Source organism: Panthera onca, chromosome D1 (genome assembly GCF_046562875.1).
Source record: "Panthera onca isolate mPanOnc1 chromosome D1, mPanOnc1 haplotype 2, whole genome shotgun sequence".
In the NCBI taxonomy this organism is placed as follows: Eukaryota; Metazoa; Chordata; class Mammalia; order Carnivora; family Felidae; genus Panthera; species Panthera onca.
In genome coordinates, this window is record NC_138348.1 from 115,078,314 (window position 1) to 115,101,494 (window position 23,181).

Here is a 23,181-nt window from a genome sequence, read left to right on the forward strand (position 1 = left end):
TGGGACCCAGTGGGAAGGGTGGAGTTTAGTGGCACTGATGCTGCCCTGTTGAAACCAGGTGGAGAGGAAAGAGACATGTGTCATTCGGCTTCATTGGGATTCAGGTATATTGGTGTTGGTGTTGGTGTTGGATTTTTCACCTTTTACCCTACCACATCTCAAAAGTTTAATTTCTGTCCTGCAGGTCCACGTGGTTTCCAGGATGTTTCCTCCTTTCCTAGAAGTGCCCCCCTTGTCATACCCCATGGGCTTAGGGTCACCCCCACCTTCTCCAAACTGGAGTCCTCTGGGACCTCACCTTCCTCCTCCACCATGTGGAAAGATGATATGACCAGTATGAGTTGACTTATAAAATATGTTTTGTCTTTTACTTGTTATGTGTTTGGAGAAGATGCAGTGATGGCACCACAGGGCTTTCAGGTCAGCCTGAGTGAGGACGTTGTAATGTTCTTCAAGTTTCTCAGGACATGCATGAAATGGGCAGTCATTTCCACATAGTGAGATGGGCAACACGTGTCTCTGATAGAGAAGGAAAGAGGCCTTATACATGCTGACAGACATAGCACTCCCTAGGATGTAGCTTGTACAGAGACCATGTGCTGGGCTCTCTGAGGGATGAAACACACCCCTAACATACTTTCTAGCGAGTTGAGACCTGAGCTGTTCACAGCTGCTTGATTAGTTATAAAAACACCTGAACCAGGGCCCTGTGAACCTTCCTCAAGAGACAGGATCAGAACTCCCTCTTGTCCTCAAGGGTCACCTGAGGCACATGAAAAACGCTCTGTCCCTGGTAAGGGATGCGAGAGTGTGAATGAGTTGAATATAATGAAACATGTTGTGAATGGTTTGATTTTCTTCTACACAGTCTATGCAAGTCAGAATCAACCTCCATCCACCTCCATCCTTTATGAGACCTAAGACGTGATGCAGCTCCCTCCCATGGGAAACATCATTTGTGTCTCTACCAAGGATGCAGAGAAAGACAAGGTAAATTCTGTTGCCCGTTTCAGTTGAAATGCTTTCTGGAAACTTTTATCTGGCCTTGTCTGGTTTTCTTTGTCCTCTGGTGTCTTTACTGTTTGATTTATGTGCTCACAAGCCTCCAGACCTCTCCAATGTAACATCGTCATGTTAGCTAGTGCCTCTGGACGCCACAAGTGTGTGGAGGCTGAGGACCACGTGGCTCTCACTTAGCATTTGTGGAAATAACTTGAGGAGGATGACACTTCACTGCACCCTCAAGTCTTCTGGAGCGTCTGACTCCTTCCGCACCTTCTTTACATGGGATTATCCTGATTATTTTCATTTTTTCCTATTTCAGTGTAGGCCATGAATTTGTTCAGAATGTCTGCTATGAGCCTCATGACTGGAATAGATAAAAACTCTTTCCAACATTATATTGTGTGCTTTGTGCAGTGCTGAGGGTTCTTAGAAAAAATTCAGAATTCATTACTGGTCCTTCTGTGTTGGTAAATGTACAAGAGAGAATTTCTCCACTTGTCCCCTAGGTGGAAATATTCTGAATTTTCAAGAAGTGGCACGTGTAATAAAAAAATGTACGTGGAACTGCAGTCGTGAAGGGAGAGAATCAGTGATTACCTGCAGGGCCAATACCTCACAGAGTTCTTCAGTTGTGTTTATATGAGCAGGTTCTCTTGTGTCCCGGGAGCAGTTGTAATTGGTACTTTGTGTCATGATACCTTAAGGGAGTTTTGCACCTGAAATTGAGACATGTTTCTGTTCGTTCTTTTATGTAGAATTTCTACCTCCCGTTTACAATGGCACAAAATAGCTCTGCAACTCATATTGTATTTAAAAGCTGAATTACCTGTGAATTAAGATAAACATACTTGAGGCCAATGAATATGCACAGGTAATGTGTTTCCCTCAAAAACACATTTCCAGGCCCCGTGCAGGACTCCAGGAATCCCCATCTCCTCAGAGGTCTCTGTGGCCTTGCACAGAAGATGTCTTTTTCAGGGAGGGAAGCAGAGTGAGGACAGAAATGGGATGGCAGGTTGAGCTTTGACCTTGGGGTGGCCATGGATCTCTGTGTGGTTCTGGTCATTTCTTTCATTCCTTCATGTTCTGTCTGTTTTCAATGTGCAAATAAAAAGTCTGCAGATCTGGTGGAAGAGGACACCAGAGGGGTCCTGGACACAGATGCCTGCCTCTCTGGAATACGTTCCTTTATTAGACTGGCATTACTGCCATCAATCTTCTAGAATAGGACTCCTTGGCTTTCTGCATTTGTAAACATGTGCAGTGACGTGTGGCGACAGTAGTTTTTCCTTGTGGCATCTGGTAACTTCAGGCTATAGGTGGGACCTCATGGGAGGGTAGGGTTTTCTGACACCGATGCTCTGTTCTACTAGAACCCATGAATGAACAAGGGGTCAGGTGTTGACACCTGCTTCATTGTGTTTCAGCTCCTGTGGGCATTCTGCTTCTGTCTGTCATACCAACACACCTGTCACTTCTGTTCTGTAGGTCCCTATCGATGCAAGAGGACCTCCTTCTTTCCCAGGTCCATCCCCCACAGATACCCTTTATCACTGTTCATGGGTTCTATGGGCTACCTCCAGCTCCTTGGTGTTCTCAGTGACAGGACCCACCACCTCCACCTCGACTATTTGTGAGATGAACTGAGCTGTATGAGTTGACATGTTCAGCATGTTCAGCTTCTATGCTGTTGAGTCTTTGAGAAGACGTAGAGATGGCCTCACATGCTTTGTAATGCAAGGGTGCTGCTGGATGTGGACACTGTTAAGATTCCTCAAGTTTCTCAGGACATACATATGTTGGGCTGTGTCATTTCCATTATTGAGCTGGGCTGCATATATCCTTTATGGAGAAGGAAAGAGTCTTTTAATAGAAAAGCAGGCATATCAGTTCTGCAGATGTGCCCAGTACACAGTCCATGTCCCTGGCTCTGTGAGAGATGAGGCAAACCCTTACCATCAGGGGCTTCAACTGTCCTAATGGGGAGAGAGTCACATGCGTTAAATTACATGGAGATTCTGGCCTACAATAATGGCAGCTCCAGTAATGGGTCCTCAAGGACAAGAGACGGAGACATGAATCTCATGGGAATGAATTGGAGACTGTGCATGAGAAGGGAGAGCTGAGATGGTGCAGAGGGGAGGGTGTTGGACTCAGTGAGATGGAGTTGGAGGTCATTTGTGGCAGGGCCCACAACCTGGGCAGGGAGAGTGAGCGCAGGGTGACATCCACACCGAGCTGCTGTATGGGTTCAAGGATAGTTCATGCAGGTATCATCTCTGAAATGTCATTGTGGCCAAAGTGCACCTAGTTCATTATCTAAATAAAGACTGTTGTTTCCCTTGGAGGGTCTCCTGAAGGTTCTGGATCCTTGTGAAAGAATGCCCTGGAGATTTGTAGTTTACCTTGGTTCTTATGGGATGCTTGTCTGCTAAGTTTGTGTGCCTCTGTGATACTAAATGTGATGAAAGGTTGTAGATTATCTGTGTGGCTTCTTTGGCCTTCGGCCTGAATAGGACTCTTAGCAGGGAAATCAGGGTTGACCAGGAAACGCCCCTGCTGGAATCTTGTCACCGCACCCCTCAACCTACTGTCATGACCCTGAATGAAGGTTTGCACCTCTGAAACTTCCCTCACAATTTCCAGAGGCACCGCCTGTGATCCTGCTGTCTCAGCCCTAATGCCAGCTCTCAGTGGGGCCATCTCATAGCCTCAGCATTGTAATCTGAGAAGCAGGAACAATGTTGGTCTCTGAGGTCAGTGCGATGAAGAGGTGGTTAAGCACATAAGGAATTTGTAAAATGTATGGGATGAGTGGGCATTCACCCTTCTCAGGGTGGAAATGAATGTATCTGCACACAGAGGATAATCAACAGATGTTCATTCAGTTTCATGAAACTAAGGATATAATGCCTGAGGTTGGGAGATTGGCAATTCCTGTTTCAAAAGATACAACAAAGACCCGTGTGTTTTTTCTATTAAAATTCAGGTCCTGCTTTACAAAGAAGGAAAATATAAGTATGAGAATGTGTATATTCAGGCATCTACACCTAAGATCTGAGGTAGACACACAAATGCAGCCACACAAATATGTGCTCATCCAAGGCCACAGATGTATTGTAGAAGACAAAATGCATACAAGAGAATAGAAGATCCCTTTGCAATGACTCAAAATCACTTTGACGTAGAGGACAATCCGTTTGAAATTTGAAGAGGACGATGAACCATTACAAACCAGCTGTGGTTATTATATATTTAGAGACGGTGTCTAATCTGTCCCTTGGTCTGAATGCTTTCCCTGACCACCCTGTCCACTCCACTTTGTCCTTCCTAATGTCACCTAATACACTTGTCTCAGTTGTGTTTCTGTGTCAGCGTCTGCTTCCAGGAAAATCAACACTCATTCCCCATCAAGTGTACACTTTGGGGTTCCTGTATACACAGTTAGCCAACACATAGTATGTACACGATTGGTGGAAGAAGACAGATCATTCTTTGGGGTTGTAATGCCTGGAAGGGACCTATAGTTCCATCTGAGGAGTTGGATACATCCTTTAGGGAGATCTGGTCGCGGTTGTTATATCTGTAGATAGATACTCATGAGCACACAGCGTGCGTGCTAGTTGATGGGGTTTGTGCTGATGAGGAGGGCAGGTATCTGTCTCCAGGAAAGGGTCTCTTGCGATGGTGAGGAATGGATTCAGGAGACCAGTAAGGAGGCCTTGCATTAACTCAGCTCTTGTGCCCTTGTGCACCTTCCAGCTGCCCCCAATAGCACCAATCCAGGTGGCCTCCAAGGGGGCAAATGGCGCAGCTTTTGTGGTGAGTCACATGATATCCCACAAAGCTTCCCCTGTTGCCTTATTGAGGGATGAGGAGGGCAGAGATCCATGGTCTGAGTTAGGTTCCTTCGACACCACCCAGGAGAGTTGGGTGTAAGCATATGGCTCCTTCTACATAGGCCAAACCAATCCACTTTGCCCCAGGGACACTGAACCCTGTGAGCCCCTTTTTCCTCCCAGCTTAGGGAAGCAGCCATCCCTCCAGGAGCTTTTGGGTCATGGCTGGGCCACCAACGGTAAATGTCTGGCTGTCCACATGCTGCCAGCATTGCTCTAGCAAATGTCAACATGAGCAGCTGCTGTACAGGGGATTCTCCTCCATTATGATCAGGGCCTGGGGCAAAACAAGACATGAGAGAGGGAGAGACAGGAGTGCTCTGCGCTCCTGGACAGGGCTGCATGCACAGAGCAGATATCCTGAAACCTGGGGAGAGGTGGAGAAAGAGACAGGCAGGGAGAGAGACACTGAATTTGTGATAGGGGAATTGGGCAAGTCCTAGAGAGTGAAAGGAAGAAATAGAGAGAGATGTGGTTAGAGAGAACAGAGACAAAGAGGAAGTACAAGGAGAAAGTAGAGACCTGGTCCAGGAATATGGATGGGGTGAGGTGGGCCAGGGGAGAGGGGATGTATGAAGTGTCTCTGAGTGCTGGGGTAGAAATGGCAGGTATCATGGGCATCAGTGTTCCATGACTCCAACATCCCTGGGGCCAAGCTTTTCAGAGGCTATTGCATTTGAAAAGATGGGTATCCCTCATTTCTCCTGGAATTGTGGGGGCACAGCCTCATGTTCTGTCATGGAGAGGCATGTCTTGAGGGAGAGCGTGCTGCTCTTTGGCAGGTAAACGCCAGAGCCTGGCCTGTGGGGAGGGGACCCGGACTCATCTCCCTCATTGCCCCAGGCCCTGTTGGATTTTCCCGGCGCTCCTAACCAGCTGGTGTTCCTCATGTTCTGAATCCAGATATCAGTCATTGTGTTGCCCCCAGTTCCGGCAGTCTGGACCTGGCAGAGTTGAACTGCTGATATTATAAAAAAGTATTTGACAAGAAGGTCCATATTCTCCCTCTGGAACTAGCGGTGTGCATCAAGATCGTGGGTTTCTATCCTCATATCCACTGCCAAACTGAGGATGCCAGATGGTAGGTGAACCCTTTAAAACACCATAGTCTTCTCTTAAATCAAATTCAAAGACATTTTCTTGTCCCAACTTTCTTTTAATTTTGAAGAGATGACAATTAGTAATTGAAGGCATAATGGTCCTATAGGAATTTGACCTCTATGACTGATGGACATTATTTCATACATCTGTATCCCTAAAGCACATTTCATTGGAAATATTAGCCAAGGATACATACAGTAAATTCATAACAGATGCGTAGCTCCCTGTAAGTTGCATTCTGACTCTGCCACATATGTGTCATCAAAGATATTAGTGACTATTCAGATAAGCTCTCAACATCAAGATGGTGATGTTAGAGAATCTGGTATAAATGGAATTTCACAGATTCTAAATTAGGAATGATTTTTTTTAAAATTTATAATATTTCTGTTTTTCTTTTTTGGAGAGAGTCTGAGGGAGGAAGGGGGGAGAGAGCAGGAGACACCGAATCTGGGGCAAGCTCCAGGCTCTGAGCTGTCAGGATGGAACCTGACACAGGGCTCAATCTCATGGACTGCAAGATCATGACCTGAGGGGAAGTCGGACGCCTAACTGACTAAGCCACCCAAGCGCCCCAGGAATGATAGTTTATTGGCAAAAAAAAAAAAAGATAAATTAAAGATAGCGTAAAGGATGTCGACTTTTAATTGAAATATTCTTCACACATTTGTTGTATTAGTTTTAGGCATACATTTCAGTCATTCCATATGTCTATAAATTATGTTGTACTTCAGCACAAGTGTAACTATCCTGTGAAAGCATGCAACAGTACTATTACAGGATTGACTCCATTCCATTGACTGTCCCTTGTATCCCTAGGACTCATTTATTCCATAGCTGGAAGCAGTTACCTCTCTCTCTCAAAGGTGTCAATTCTTTATCTAACCTAAACACTCTGGTGGTAAACACAATTACTTGCTCAGCATGTGTAAATTGGCGGTCTATTTTTCTGTGGACATTGCTTAAAACATTACAAATGATGTCATTATGTTAATAAAATTGGTTTCATTCTTCACTCAAAATAAAGGAGAAGGAAAAGATTTCTTTGTGTCCCAGTCCCTGTCACTAAGACCCTTCCCAATGTGGAGAACAGACTGAGTTGCCCAGAGCACCTTCAGTCCCTCAGCTGAGCGACCAGGGCCTTCAACATTGCAGGAATTCCCATGGTAGTCAGCAGAGAGAGCTCAAGCACCACAGACCCGGAGGGGCGGGTTCCTCTGCCTAGGCAGTGATGGCCAGCAGAGGGCGCACCATCGGCTTTTCTGACCCAGGGCACCTCAGAGCAGGAAGGGCTGCTGTTGCTCCCAGAGGGCACGGGGCCTCTGGCGCTGTCTCAGGACAGAGAGCAGAGCTGCGTTTCCAGCGGGTTCTGCCGCCTGCGCCAGGGGAGACCTTGCGAGCTTTGCATCAACTTGGCATCTCCTGAGTCGCCAGAGAGAAGCTGCCTTGTTGTACCGAGTGCTGAGGAGGGGGCGCTGGGTGGCTTCCCTGGGCAAGCTGGTTGCTAAGCAGCACAGGCCCTTGCATTTTGTGGGCTGTTCCCGTGTTTCATTCCTCCACATCCCAGACAGTATTTGAACAAGACCTATTTTACTAAAGGTCTCGTGGATTGCGGGGTCCCACGACATCACCTCATAGATGCAGTCGATGGTTTGTTCCAGATTCAGGCTTGTTTCCGGTAAGAAACCCTGACAGAAATTCAGAAGAATAGGACGTGAATACACGGAATGTTCTTCTCAGGACCTTCTAGAAGAATGAGCTGGGACCCACTTTCCAAGTCCTGCTGGAACCAGAGACCGAGGTAAGGGCACAAACTTTCCCCCACATCATACATGCTTTTTAAAAAATTTATGGTTATTTTTCCAACCTAATTAAGTGATTGAAAACTACAGAAAACCTGGTAGGTAGGTGTCTTAACCTTATGTGATCTTTTACTTTAAGTTGCACTTAGTAAACATAGAGTGTAATATTAGTTTCAGGTGTACAATATAGAGCAACACTTCCACGCGTCACCTGGTGCTCATCCCAGGTGCACTTCTTAATCCCCAGCAGCTGTTTCAACCATTCCCCCACCTCACTGTGGAACCCCTCAGTTTGTTTTCTAGTTAAGAGTCTGTTTGTTTGTCACTGTCTCCTCCCCGCCCCCCTTTGTTTCGTTTCATTTCCATGTGTTAGTGAAATCATCTGCTATTTGTGTTTCTCTGACAGGCTTATTTCACCCAGCATAACATTCTCTCGCTCCACCCACCTCGTGCAAAATGACAAGATTTCATGTTTTTACGGCTAAATAATATTACATACCATATACTACATCTCAGTTTAATCATCAGTTGATGGATGCTTGATCAGTTTCCGTAATTTGGCTGTTGTAAAAAATGCTGCTGTAAACATCATGGTGCATGTATCCCTTTGAAGAATTATTTTTGTATTCTTTCTTTAAATACCTCGTAGTGAAATTGCTGCATCGTAACATAGTTCTATTTCCATTTTTTTTTTGACGAATCTCCATGATGTTTTCCAGAGTGGCTGCACCAGTTTGCATTCCTTTCCACAATGCAAGAGGGTTTCTCTTTCCCCACATCCTTGATAACACCTGCTGTTTCATCATTCATTGATTTTAGTCATTCTGACAGATGTGACATGTTATCTCATTGTACTTTTGAATTGTATTTCCCTGAAGATGAGTAATGCTGAGCATCTTTTCATGTGTCTCTTGGCTATGTTTATGTCTTCCTTGGGAAAATGTCCATTCATGTCATCTGCCCATTTTTAATTGGATTTCTCATTTTGGGGGTGCTATATAACTTTATATATTTTGGACGGTAACCCTTTATCAGATGTCGTTTACAAATATTCTGTAGGTGTTTTAGGTTTGTTGATTATTTCCTTTGTGACAGAAGCTTTTTATTTTTATGAAGTCCCATTATTTTTGCTTGTGTTTCCCTTACCTCAGGAGATATATCTACAAAGATGTTTGTACAGCCAATGTCAAATAAGATACTGCCTGTGTTAGGTATCCTCTGGGATTTTTATGGTCTCAGGTTTCACACATAGTTCTTTATTCATGTTGGATTTATTTTTGTGTATGTTGTAAGAAAGTGGTCCGTTTGTGTTTTTGGTTTGTGTTGCAGGTTGCTGTCTAGTTTTTCCAAAACGATATGTTGAGGAGACTTTTTAAAGTTTATGTATTTATTTTTGAGAGAGAGAGAGAGAGAGAGAGAGAGAGAGAGAGAGAGAGAGAGAACATGCAGAAGAGGGGCAGAGAGAAATGAAGAGAGAGAATCCCACGCATGCTCTGCACTCTCCTGAGATCATGACATGAGCTGAATCCACAATCACATGCTTTGCAGCCACCCATGTGTCCCAAGAGTGTCTTTTTTTCCCCCATTGGATATCCTTTCCTGCTTTGTTGAGAATTAATTGACCATATATGTGTGAGTTCATTTCTGGGTTTCCATTCTATTGATCTCTGCGTCTGAGTTTTTGTTGTTGTTGTTTTTGTTGTTTGCCAGTACCATACAGTTCTGTTCAGTACAGCTTTGTAATATACCCTAAAGTCTAGAAGTGTGATGTCTCCAGCTTTAGTTTTGGTCTTCAATTTCTTTTGGCTGTTTGGGGTCTTTGTCATTCCATACAAATTTTGGGATTATTTGTTCTAGTTCTGTAACAAATGTTTTGTTTGTGTGATAGGGATTTCATTATATGTGTAGATTGTTTTGTGGAGTGTAGACCTTTTAACAGTATTTTGTTCTTCCTATCCGTGAACATGAAATGTATTTCCTTTTCTTCGTGTCCTCTTCCATTTCTTTCATCAGTGTTTCATAGCCTTTAGAGTACAGATCTTTTACCTCTTTGGTTAGGGTTATTCCAGGTATCTGGGGTATTTGGTGCACCTGTCAATGGGAATGATCCCTTGTTTTCTCTTTCTGTTAATTCATTATTCGTCTACAGAAATGCAGTAGATTTATGTACATTGATTTCTGTATATTTTGATTTGTTGAATTCTAACAATTTTGGGGGGAGTCTTTCATGTTTTTTTATAGAGAGCATCATGTCAGTTCCAAATAGCAAAAGTTCTATTTCTTCCTTGCCAATTTGGATGTTTCTTATTTCTTCTTGTTGTCTGACTGCTGTGGCTAGGACTTCTAGTACTCTGTGGAATAACAGTGGTGAGAGGGATGTCCCTGTCTTGTCCCTGACCTTGGAGGAAAAACTTTCAATTTTTCCCCATTGAGGATGAGCTGAGCTGTGGGTTTTTCTTTTTTTTTTTTTTTTTATTTTTTTTTTTTATTTTTTTTTTAATTTTTTTTTTTCAACGTTTTTTTATTTATTTTTGGGACAGAGAGAGACAGAGCATGAACGGGGGAGGGGCAGAGAGAGAGGGAGACACAGAATCGGAAACAGGCTCCAGGATCCGAGCCATCAGCCCAGAGCCTGACGCGGGGCTCGAACTCACGGACCGCGAGATCGTGACCTGGCTGAAGTCGGACGCTTAACCGACTGCGCCACCCAGGCGCCCCTGTGGGTTTTTCATAAATGACCTTTATATGTGCAGGTAGGTTGAGTCCCAATCTACTTGCTAGGGGGTTTTATCGTGAATGGATGTGACATTTTGTCGAATCGTTTCCTGCATGTCTTGAAAACATCATATTGTTCTTATCCTTTCTTCTATTACTGTGGTGCATCATGTTGATTGATCTGTGAATATGCAACCACGCTTGCAGCCCAGGAATATATCCCACTTGATTATGGTAAATGATTCTATTAATGTATTGTTGACTTTACTCTGAAGGTATTTTGATGTGAATTTATGCATACGTACTCATCGCGGTATTGGTCTGTAGTTTTATTTAAAAACTTTTTAACATATTTAAAATATTTATTTAGAGACATATTGTACATAAAAGTGAGGGAGGGGCAGAGAGACAGGGAGAGAGAGAATCCTGGCCATTCTCCACACTGTCAGCACAGGGTCCAACGTGGGCATCGAACCCATGCGCTGCAAGATAATGTCCTAATCTGAAATTAAGAGTTGGACACTAAACCGACCGAGCCACACAGGCGCCCCGGCAGTTTTAGGTTTTAGTGGAGGCTTTATCTGGTTTTGGTATCAGGGTAATGGTGGTCTCATAAGATGAATTTGTAAGTTTTCCTTCTTTTTTTATTTTTTGTAATAATTCAAGAAAAATACATATTATCTCTTCCTTAAATGGATGGTAGAATTCATTAGTGAAGCCATCTGGCACTGAACTCTTGTGTTGGGGGGAAATTCATTTTATTACTGATTTGATTTCTTTCTGTTTTCAGATTTTTTATATCTTCCCATTTCAGTTTTGGTAGTTTGTGTGTTTCTAGGTATTTGTCCATTTTTCTCAGAGTGTCCAATTTGTTGCATATAGTTTTTCATAATATTATCTTCTAATTGTATTTTTGTGGTGTTGACTGTTATTTCTTCTGTGTTATTTGAGATTTTATTTACTTGAGTCCTTTCCTTCTTCTTTGTGAAAATATGCCTAAGAGGTCTTCATGTTGATTACTGTTCTCAAAGAACCAGCCCCTGGTTTCATTGATTTGGTCTAGTGTCTTTTTTTTTTTTTTCTAATGTTTATTTATTTTTTTGAGACAGAGAGAGACAGAGCATGAACAGGGGAGGAGCAGAGAGAGAGGGAGACACAGAATCCGAAACAGGCTCCAGGCCCTGAGCTGTCAGCACAGAGCCCGACGCGGGGCTCGAACTCATGGAGCGTGAAATCATGACCTGAGCCGAAGTTGGACGTTTAACCGACCAAGCCACCCAGGCGCCCCTGGTCTAGTGTCTTTTTGGTTTCTATATCCCTTATTTCTGCCTTAATCTCTATTATTTCCTTCCTTTGGCTGTTCTTCTCATTCTTTTAGTTATAAGTTAGGATTGTTTGGTATTTTTCTTGCTTTTAATGGTAGGCTTGTACTGCTGTATACTTCCATCATAGACTGCTTCTGCCACATTCCAAATATTTTTTCGAGTGTATTTTCATTTTCATTTGTTTCAGTGTATTTTCTCATTGATTTCCTGTTTGACCCATTCATTTGGTAGCATGTTATTTAACCTCCCTTTATTTGTGGCCTTTCCCCCTGTGTGTGCGTGTGTGTGTGTGTGTGTGTGTGTGTGTGTGTGTGCACGCGCGCGCGCGCGTGCATGGTTAACTTCGAGATTCCTAGCTTTGTGGTCAGAAAAAATGCTTGGTCTGATATCTGTCTTTGGGTACCTGTTGAGGTCTGATTTGTGACCTAGAATGTGATCAATTCTGGAGAATGCCCCATTTGCACTTGAAAAGAATGTGTACTCTGTCATTTTAGTATGGAGTGTTCTGAATATATCTGTTAAACCCATCTGGTCCAGTGTGTCATTCAAAGCCATTGTTTCCTTGTTGATTTTCTGTTTACAGGTTCTGTCCATCGATGTGAGTGATGTGATAAAGTCCTCTACTATCGTTACATTATTATAAATGAGTTCTTTTATGGTTGTTGTTAAATATATACTTGGTGGTTGCATGTTAGGGGCATCAAAATGTACAATCATTGGATCTTCTTGTTTGGTTGTGCCCTTTAGTATGAGATAGGGTTCATCTTCATCTCTTGTTACAGCTTTATTTATTTTTTAAATTTAAGTCTTAGTTGACATACAGTGCATTCTCGGATTTGGGAGTAGTGTTCACTGATTCATCCCTTACATACAACACCCAGTGCTCATCACAACAAGTGCTCTTCTTAATACAGGTCCCCCATATAGCCCAGAGCTGACCCATCACCCTCCATGAACCTTCACTTATTTTCTTTATCATTAAGAGACAGATGTGGTTTGTTACCACTCTTCTCTTTTCCTGCCCTCTTCCCATGTTTTCATCTGTTTTGTATCTTCAATTCCACGTGAGTGAAATCATATATTTGTGTTTCTCTGATTGGCACATTTCACTTAGCATAACACATTCTAGCTCCATCCACATCGTTGCAAATGGCAGGATTTCATTCTTTTTGAAGCTGAGACATATTTGATTGTATATACGTATGTATGTATGTATGCACGTACGTATGTATATATACATACGTATATGTATGTATGTATGAACATATGTATATATGTACATACATACATATACACACATGCATATACATGAATACACAGACACACACATGCACAGGCCCCACAACTTCTTTATACCTTCATCAGTTGATGGATACTTGGGCTTTCTCCATAATTTGGCTACTGTTGATAAAGCTGCTATACATATTGGGTGCATGCAATTTTACTACTTGGTATTGACCTAAAGGGTACCAAACTACAGTCTCGGGTTAAAGTTTTTTTGTCCGATATAAGTATTGCTAATGGGTTTCTTTTGATATTATTGGCATGATAAATGTTTTTTCATTCCCTCAATTTAAATCTGCAGGTGACTTAAGTCCAAATAAGGCTTTGTAGACAGCACCTAGATAGGCCTTGGGTGGTTTTTTTTGTTTGTTTGATTGTTTCTTTTCTTTTTCTTTTTTCTTTCCTTTTTTTTTTTTTTTTTTTTTTTTGTCCATTCTGACTCCCTATCCAAGGTCTTTTGATTGGAGCATTTAGTCGATTTACATTCAGAGTAATTATTGATAGGTATATATTTAGTGCCCTACTAGTTGTTTTGCCATTGTATCTTGTTTTCTCTGATCCTTTCTTTTCTGTAACAATTTTGGTCTTTCATTCCCAAACACCCCGATTTAAATATTCTTTTCTTTTGACTGGTAGTATATTTCTCTACTTAGTTTTAATATTTCTTCTTTTTTAAAATTTAAGCTCAAGTTAGTTACCTTATAGTGGAACACAGTTTCAGGATTAGAATTTAGTGATCCATCAATTACAAAATATATCCAGTACTCATCCCAAGTGCTGTCACTAATGCCCATCACCCATTTAGCCCATACCCCTATTCAGTAACCCTACCAGGAACTCTGAGCTTCTTCCCTATATTTAATGGTGTCTTATCGTTTGACTCCATCTCTGTTTGTATCTTATTTTTCCTTTCCTTTCACTACATTCTTCAGTGTTATGAATTCTCTCATCTGTGGAATTTAATATGATGTGTGTCTTTCTCTGACATATTTTGCTTATCATAATAAAGTCCAGTTCACTCCACGTTGTTGCAAATAGCAAGATTTCACTCCTTTTGATCGCCGAGTAGTATTCCATTGTATGAATATACCACATCTTCTTTATCCATTCATCTGTCAATGGTCAATTGGCCTCTTTGCATAATGTAGCTATTGTTGATAATGCTGCTATAAACATTGGAGTGCATGTGCTACTTCGAGTCAGCGTTAGTATATCCTTTGTGTAAATACCTAGTAGTGCAATTGCTGGGTCCTAGTGCAGTTCTATTTTTGGTTTTTGTAATGAATCTCCATACTATTTTCCAGAGTGGCTACACCATTTTGCATTTCCACCAGCATTGCAAAAGCCTTCCCTATGCATTCTTGCCAACATCTGTCGTTTCCTGAGATGTTAATTTTAGCCATTCTGATAGGCGTGAGGGGATATCTTATTGTGGTTTTGATGTGTATTTCACTTATGAGGAATGAGGTTGAGCATCTTTTCACGTGTGACAAATCTGGATATCATGTTTGTTAAAGTGTCTCCTCATGTCTTTTGCCCATTTCTTCACTGGATTATATGGTTTTTGGGTGTTGGGTGTGATTAAGTTCTTGATAGATTTTGGATACTAACCCTTTATCTGATATGTCACCTGCAAATATCTTCTCCCATTCCATTCAGTTGCCTTTTAGATTTGCTGATTGTGTCCTCTGCTCTGTAGAAGCTTTTTATCTTGAGGTCCAAATAGTTTATTTTGGTTTTTATTGACCTTGCTTCTGGAGACATGACAAGCAAGAAGTTGATCCTGTGGCCAGGATCAAAGAGGTAGGTTGCCTGTTTTCTCCTCTAGGATTTTGATGGTTTCCTGTCTTACATTTAGATCTTTCATCCATTTTGAGATGTGTGTGTGTGTGTGTGTGTGTGTGTGTGTGTGTGTGAGAGAGAGAGAGAGAGAGAGAGAGAGAGAGAGAGAGAGAAAGAGAGAGAGAGAAGTTTAAGAACATAGTCCAGGTTCATACTTCTCACTGTCCAATTTTCCCAGTACCATTTGCTGAAGAGTCTCTTCTTTTTCCTTTGGATATTCTTTCCTGCTTTGTGAAATATTACTCAGCCATATGTTTGAGGGTCCATTTCTGGGTTCCCTATTCTGGTCCTTTGCTCTATGTGTCCGTTTTTGTGCCCATACCATACTGTCTTGATGATTCGGGCTTTCTAATGCACCATAAAGTCCAGAATTGTAATGTCTCCATCTTTGTTTTTCTTTTTCAACATTACTTTGGCCCTTTGGGGTCTTTTCTGGTTCCATACAATTTTAGGATTGTTGTTTCTAGCTCTGTGAAAAATACTGGTGTTATTTTGATAGGAATTGCATTGAATTTGTTGATTGCTTTGGGTAGTATTGGCATTTTAACAATATTTGTTCTTCTAATCCATGTGTATGGGATGTTTTTTTCATTTCTTTATGTCTTCCTCAACTTCTTTTATAGACGTTGTATGGTTTGTTCTTTTAATTTTTTTAATGTTTATTTGTTTTTGAGAGAGAGAGAGAGAGAGAGTGCAAGCGAGAGCGCATGAGAAGGGGAGGGGCTGAGAGAGAGAGACAGGGAGACACAGACTCTGAGGCAAGCTCCAGACTCTGAGCTGTCAGCGCAGAGCCCGTCGAGGGACTCAATCCCACAAATGCAGGATCTTGTCCACAACCGAAGTCGGCACTTAACCGACTGAGCCACCCAGGAGACCCTCTAATGTTTAACTGTACTGATCTTTTCCCTCTTTGGTTGGGTTTATCCCTGGGTATTTTATGGTTTTCAGTGCAGTTGTAAAGACATCAATTCCTTGATTTCTCTTTCTGTTGATTCATTACTGGTGTATAGAAATGCAATCAACTTCTGCATATTGATTTTATATTCTGATACTTTCCTGAATTCCTGTATCAATCCTGGAAGTTTTTGGGTGGGGTTGTTTGGATTTTCCACGGAGAGTATCGTGTCTGTTAGCAGGGAAAGATTGACTCATCCTTGCCAACTTGGACACCTTGTATTCTTTTTGATGTCTGATTGCTGAGGCTTGGACTTCTAACAGTATGGTGAATAACAGTGCTGAGAGTGGACATCCCTGTCGTGTTCCTGACCTTAGGGGGAAAGCTCTCCGTTTTTTTGCCATTGAAGATGATATTAGCTGTGGGACTTTTGTATCTAGATATTCTCATGTTGAGGCACGATACTTCTATCCCTCCTTTCATGAGTTTTTTTTTTTTTTCAGGAAGAAAGGATGTTGCTGCATTTTGTCAAATGTTTATTCTGCATCTATTGAGAGGATCATGTGGTTGTTATCCTTTCTTTTATCAATGTGATGTATCGCATCAGTTGATTTGCAGATATTGAATTGGTTGTGCATCCCAGGAATAAAATCCACCTCATTGTGATGAATGATCCTTTTTATGTATTGTTGGATCCGGTTTGCTACTTTTTGTTGAGAATTTTTGCATCCAGGGTCATCAGGTACTTGGCCTGTGTTTTCCTTTCTGGTGGGGTCTTTGTCCAGTTTGGACCAAGGCCATGCGGGCCTCATAGAATGAGTTTGGAAGTGTTCCTTCCATTTCTCTGGCCATCACCTTATCTTGTTCTTTCATTTGGGATGCATTCCTCTTGTCTTGGCATTTTGGTTGAGTATATGCCTTCTCTGTTACCAAATCTCATTATGTTACCTGCCTCTGGGATGAAGGGCTTTATGAAGAGGAGATCATCTAGTGTCCAGGGCCTGGCACATCAGGGATTGCCTTTGGTGTGTGTTGCATGCATTGTTTTGTGTTCTGACTGCTCTATCCTTCAAGCCAGTTGTATGAGCAATGTATGGTCCTTGGCCAGAATGTGGTGAGACTTATCTAAGTCTGCTCCGATCTTCTTGTTAAATGAGACTTGAAACGATTGCCACTAGAAGTGAAGCCCTGCAGAACTGTCTGGTCAAGAGAGGTTGTCTGGTCATAGGCTTCCACTGGTGTTCTGGGGAATGGGCCAGCTCCATTGGGACTGAGGCAAGCTTCAATGACCTAGAAGGCCAGTCTCGCCAGAACACAGGAAGTTGGGGTTGGTGTAAGGAGCTTAGGCGCCCAGTGTGGGGATTGCCTTGTTTCCAGCAGATGGCTCTGTGTTTTTGTTTTGTTTTGTTTTGTTTTGTTTTGGCGGGGGCGGGGGGTGGTGTACAGAGCAGGGAAATGGTTCCACGCAGCTCCTCTGTCCTAGCTCTTTGTCCCCTCATTGTGAACACTGCTTCTCAGGGATGCTCTCCACGATGAGTGTGTAATCTCCCCAGTGTGTGCACCAGGCGTTGTACAGATCAGTTTCCATGCCATCTGCCTGCACGTTGTTGGCTGCCTTCTCGTCAGGAGTAGGCCAGTGCCATCATGGCTGTATCCCATCCAAGACTGCTAACCTTTGAAACTCCACATTCTTGGGGTGCCTGGATGGCTTGCTTAAGTGTCTGACTCTTGATCCTGGCTCAGATCATGACCTCTTGGTTGCGGTAATCTCTTTCCCTGTTGTCTTGCCCCTCTCTTGCATGTGCTCTCTTTGTCTCTCTCTAACTTGAATAAACTTAAAAAAAAAGTGGCATGGAATACCTTATTTAGGCAAGACTGCCTCTCTGAGGGGAATGGCAGGGATCTATCAGTTAAATTTCCAGCACAGACTAGGAAATTCTTTGCTGACTGGTTAAAGGTTACATTCCTGCATGAATGAAATTAGGTTTAGTGACATGTGGCCTTAAAGTAAGTAACTCCATGATGGGCCTGTGATTTTTCTTAACATTCCAAACCCACATTTTTACACATACATTTTTTCAATTAAATGTATAGCCCTAACTAATATTTTAGCCATCTACTGCCGGCCCAAAGATCATATCCTGTGAAACTGTGACCATTTCCTAATCATAGGTGAAGATCGACTTTGTGGCTCTAAGATCTTTGTAGCTCTAAGTTACTTTGATCTATGTTACTAAGATCTTTGTGAGTCTAGGTTACTGCTGGCCTTTTGAAGTCTTTGACGCAGGGACCCCCAGCCAGGTTGCTGACCCATCACTTAGGCACAGAAGCACCCTTTCGAAGTCACCCCGCGCTAAAGTGTTGTCTTTCCCTCTTGTACTTCTGGGACTTACCCTTTGGCAAGTCACATATCCTCATGCAAACATGTCAAATGGGCCCAGAGAAAGCTGCTTGCCTGTGACTCCCCCTTCATGGTCACATCTTATCCTTCTGAAACCCCTTGAACTCCCTATCGTTCTTCCAGTCTTTGAATATCTCTTTGATTTGGAAATATTTGATTCTCTTGTATTCCTGCTAAAGATATGCGTGAAAATATTAAAGCAAGGGTTCTTTACAATAAGTGAGCCAGTCACAATGCTTCATCTGGCCGCGTGTATGTTTTTATTTTTGACAATGTTCAGGCATGATGTGACGTACATCCTGTAAAATCTGAGTATCATTCATTATCTAGCATAACCACCTTTATGGAAAGCCATTCAATGACATGCTCGTTCCAGATCAGAAAAATACTTAATTTACATACCACATAATAGAGTGGTATATGCATACGCTATTATCTTAAAATATGTAAAGTAGATGTTTCTATGAAATGTTTATCATGCATTCAGTTTTCTGTACTATGAATGCTATTATTTAAATTAAACAATAGTAAGAACAACAAGAATAGGTACATGGCCATCACTAGTAACTAATACTGGAACTAGTTATATAATCTTATGTGTTGAAAAACCATGATTACTAATAATCTTTTCTTTCATGATGGGTTTCTAGTTACCAAAAAAAAATAATTGGGAAGATAATACTGAGTATCCACATACATCAGGCTGTTTTCTCACTATTGATGTCATAATGGTTGGTACATGATCACAATCAATATATCAAAGAGATATGGTAGTATGAAGTAAAGTTTATATTTGTATTCAGATTGCTTCGGTTTTAACCTCTCCTAGCCCAGACTCATCCCACCTGGCACATTACAGTCATCCTGTCTCCTCAGGCTCCACTTGGCCATGACAATTTTTAGATTTTTCCATATTTTTCATAAGGTGCAAAGTTTTGAGGGTACGTTTGTAGAATGTATTTTGTAGAATGATCCTTGGTTGGGATATGTCTAACGTTTGTTCAAATGCTTAAGCCAGAGTTACTGTGTTTTGGAGCAGAAGATCCGGAGGCATAGTGCCATCCATAATTATCACTTCACATAAAGATTGTTTACTCTGAAGATTGGGGTCTTTTTTTGTTCCATACAAATTTTAGGACTGTTCTCGTTCTGTGAAAACTGCTGTTGGTATTTTGATGGAAATTGCACTAATTGTGTCAATTGCTTTGGGAAGTATAGACATTTTCACTATATTTGTGCTTCTGATCCGTGAGTACGGAATGTCCTTCCATTTCTTTGTGTCATCTTGAATTTCTTTCATCACTGTTTTATACTTTTCAGAGTATAGGTCGCTCACCACTTTGGTTAGATTTATTCATAGATATCTTATTTTTGGTGTACGACTGTAAATGGGACAGTTTTCTTAATTTCAATTTCTACTGCTTCTGTATTGTCTACAAATGCAACAGATTTCTGTACAATGATGTTGTATCCTGTGACATTGCTGAATTCATTTATCAGTTCTAGCAGTTATTGGGTGGACTCTTTAGGGTTTTCTATATATAGTGTCATGTAATCTGCAAATTGTTTCGTTTCGTTTGTCTGCTGGCTGTGGCTAGGACTTCCAGTAATTTGTGTACTAAAAGTGGTAAGAGTAAACATCCTTGTCTTCTTCCTGACCTTACAGGAAAAGCTCTCAGATTTTCCCCATTAAGGTTGATTATAACTGCAGGGTTTTCATAGATCACCTTTATGACGTTAATGTATGTTTCCTGTAAACCTACTTTAGGGGGTTACATGCATGAACGGATGTTGTGCTTTGTCAAATGTTCCTTTCCGCATGTATTGAAATGACTGTATGCTTCTTTCCTTTTAATGTTTATTAATTTTGAGAGAGACAGAGCGTGAGCAGGGGAGGGGCAGAGAGAGAGGGAGATATAGAATTCGAAGGAGGCTCTTGGATCTGAGCTTTCAGCACTGAGTCTGACACGGGACTTGAACTCAGGAATCATGAAGTCATGACCTGAGCTGATTTCAGACTGTTAAAGGATGAGCCACCCAGATGCCCCGATCATCTGGTTCTTATCCTTTCTCCTGTTGATGTATTGTATCACACTGATTGATTTGCGAATATTGAACCACCTTTGTAGCTTGGGAATAAATCCCACTTAATTGTGGGATATATTTACAGTTGTTATATCTTCTTTTTGGATTGTACCATTTACTGTTATATACTGTCCTCCTCTGTCTCTTGTAATGTACTTTTTTGAGTGTATTTTTTCTGATACAAGTATTGCCACCCCAGCTTTCTTTTGACATTCATTTGTGTGATGTTTCTCTATCCTCACTATCATTCTTGAGGTGTAAAGTGGGTCACTTGTAGGCATCTGAATCTGTTTTGTTTTTTCATCCATTCTTACACCCTACCTCTGTAGATTGGAGCATTCACTCCATTTCCCTTCAAAATTTATTGATATGTATATATGCATTGCCATTTTGTTGCCTGTTTTGTTGTGGTTTCTAATGATTTTCTCTGATCCTTTCTTGCCTTTCTTTCATGTATTGCTTATTTTCTTTAGTGATATATTTTGATTTCTTTATCTCTATTCTTAGCATATTTATGACTGGTTTTAGGATATGGCTACTGTTAAGTGTTTATATAACCTCTTCTGCATTTAGCAGTTTGTATTAAGTTGATGGTCATTTACCTTTGAACCCATTACTTTCTCCTCCCTAGGTTTTTGGTAGATGTTATTATATTTCAAATCCATTTCTCTGAGTACTTTAACTGATTTTTTTCCAGAAATGTTCATTTTTTACTTGAATTGTGTCTTCTACCTCTATACTGTCACTGTTGGTCTTTCATTTCCACTCAAAGAATCCCTCTTAATATTTCTTGCAGGGCTGGTTTAGTTTTACAAACTCCTTTAGTTTTTGTTTGGGGAAGTCTGTGTCTCCTTCATCCTGAAAGATAGCCTTGCTGAATAGAGTATTCTTGGCTGCTGATTTTTCCATTCAGCACTTTGAATATGTGATGTCACTCACTTCTGGCTTGCCAAGTTTCTGTTCAGAAATATGTAGCTAGCCTTATGGGTCTTCCCTTCTAAGTTAAGGACTGTTTTGCTGCTTTTACGAGTTTTTTCTTTATTCTCACCCTAATTTGTAAGTTTCTTTACAATAGGTTTGTGTGTTGGCCTGATTTTGATGGGAGTTCTCTAGTCTCCTGGATGTGGATGTTTGTTTTCCTCCCCCAATTAGGGAAGTTTTCAGCTATTGTTTCCTCAAATAAATTTTCTTCCCCATTTTCTCTTCCTTCTGGGACTCCTACAATATGAATACTATTATCTTTCCTGTAGTCACTGAGTTCCCTTAGTCCCACCTCACGTTGCAGAATTCTTTTCTCTCTCTTTGGTTCAGTGTGATTAATTTCCATTACTCAGTCTTCGAAGTCACTAGTTTGTTCGGCTCCTTCTTCCATCCCCTGTTCATTCCAGCAAGCATGTTTCTCCTTTATTGTGTCCTCAGTGTCTAAATGTGTTATATCTTATCTCTGTCAGGGATCTCACTCTTCTACTCATTTCGCAACTCCAGTGAGTATCCTTATGATCATTGCTTTAAATTCTGTATCAGGTATGTTATTTATATCTCTTTGGCTTAGATCTCTGGCTGTGGCTTTGACTAGGTCTTTCATTGTAGATATACATCTCTGTGTGTCCATTTTGTTTGTCGCTCTGGCTCTATTTCTCTGTGTTAAGAAAGTAAGCTGTGCCTTCTGATCTTGAAATTAATGCCGTTATGAAGAAGAGGTCCTGGAGCCCTCAGCAGTGCACGTCTCCATTTATAGGACCTGGACCTTCAGGAGGATATTGTATGGGTATTGCTCACTCCCTGCTGTTCTGTCTGGGTTACTTTTCCTTTCCGTGCAGGGGTCTGCAATGATTGCGTGCCTGTTGTGGGCTGTGCTTGCTCTCAGTGGGGTCAGTGGGACCCAGGCTGGCCAGCTGAGCCAAGAATCAAGAATCAGCATGAATACATACGTCTCCTGTGGCCTGGGCACTGTGTAAAATGCCATGTTTACGTTGCCTCTCTACACAGGCAGGGACCTGGCTATCACTCATCCTTCTGGATCACCCAGTGCTGGGTCAGCTGACCTCCAAAGTGCCAGGATCTAAACTCAAGGGAATTCAGCTCCCCTGGGTTTTAATGCCAAATATTATGGAGATTAGTCTTCCCTGGGTCAGCTCCCTGGTGTGAGGGCTCACTTTCTCTGCTCCTTCTGCAGACATCCAACCTCCACCTTTCTGACCTTCCTAACCTTCCTGATGCAGCTTCTATTTAGGTGTGGAATTTGTTGTGCCAGTCTTGGATCCCTCTCTGGTTCATGGACTTGGATGTGGAAGTTATGTAGTTGAAAACATGGGACATGGTGAGCTCAGGGTCTGCTTACTCTGCTATTATTAATTTTTTAAATGTCTTATTATTCTGGATTTTTGAGACAGTGGCAGACTCATATCACCCGTGCACTTCAGGATTAGAAAGGAACGTTCCCACATTTGCTTCTAGTATTTTGTGCTTTGAAACTCTCTTTAATGAGGTATAATTTACATATAACAAAGAGCCTCAAATTAAAGGGTATAATTTGATGAGACTTGATCTCATGGATACAGCACCATGAAGTCATATGGTTGCTCTCTAAACCTTAAATCATGATCCCTTTGTGTCTAGTGCTAACGTCGCTTTTGAAGTAAGGACTACTTTTTTTTTTTTTTTTTTACATTTTCAGATATTGCCCACGTGTCTGAATGCCTGCACTAGGGAACCTACCTCCTTTTCTGATAGACTGTATTCCGTAAGTATTGCAGTCAGTCTACCTTTGGACTTTATCCTGTGTTGTATCTTTCAGTCTGTTCACTTAATTTTGTTGAGTACTTTA

At 41.6% G+C, this 23,181-nt stretch overlaps 1 long non-coding RNA gene across 3 annotated transcripts in view; it reads left to right on the forward strand.

The window, feature by feature from the left end:
* The first annotated feature begins 252 nt into the window (after positions 1-252).
* The window catches only part of LOC132660751 (uncharacterized), a 31,605-nt gene continuing 8,676 nt past the window's right edge, over positions 253-23,181 (forward strand). For 2 of the 3 annotated variants that reach the window (XR_013549978.1, XR_013549979.1), the window contains exons 1-3: positions 253-990; positions 5,808-5,985; positions 7,667-7,806. This is a non-coding gene — a long non-coding RNA (uncharacterized LOC132660751). The remainder of the gene's footprint in view (positions 991-5,807; positions 5,986-7,666; positions 7,807-23,181) is intronic. The other variant, XR_013549980.1, reaches the window with a different exon arrangement.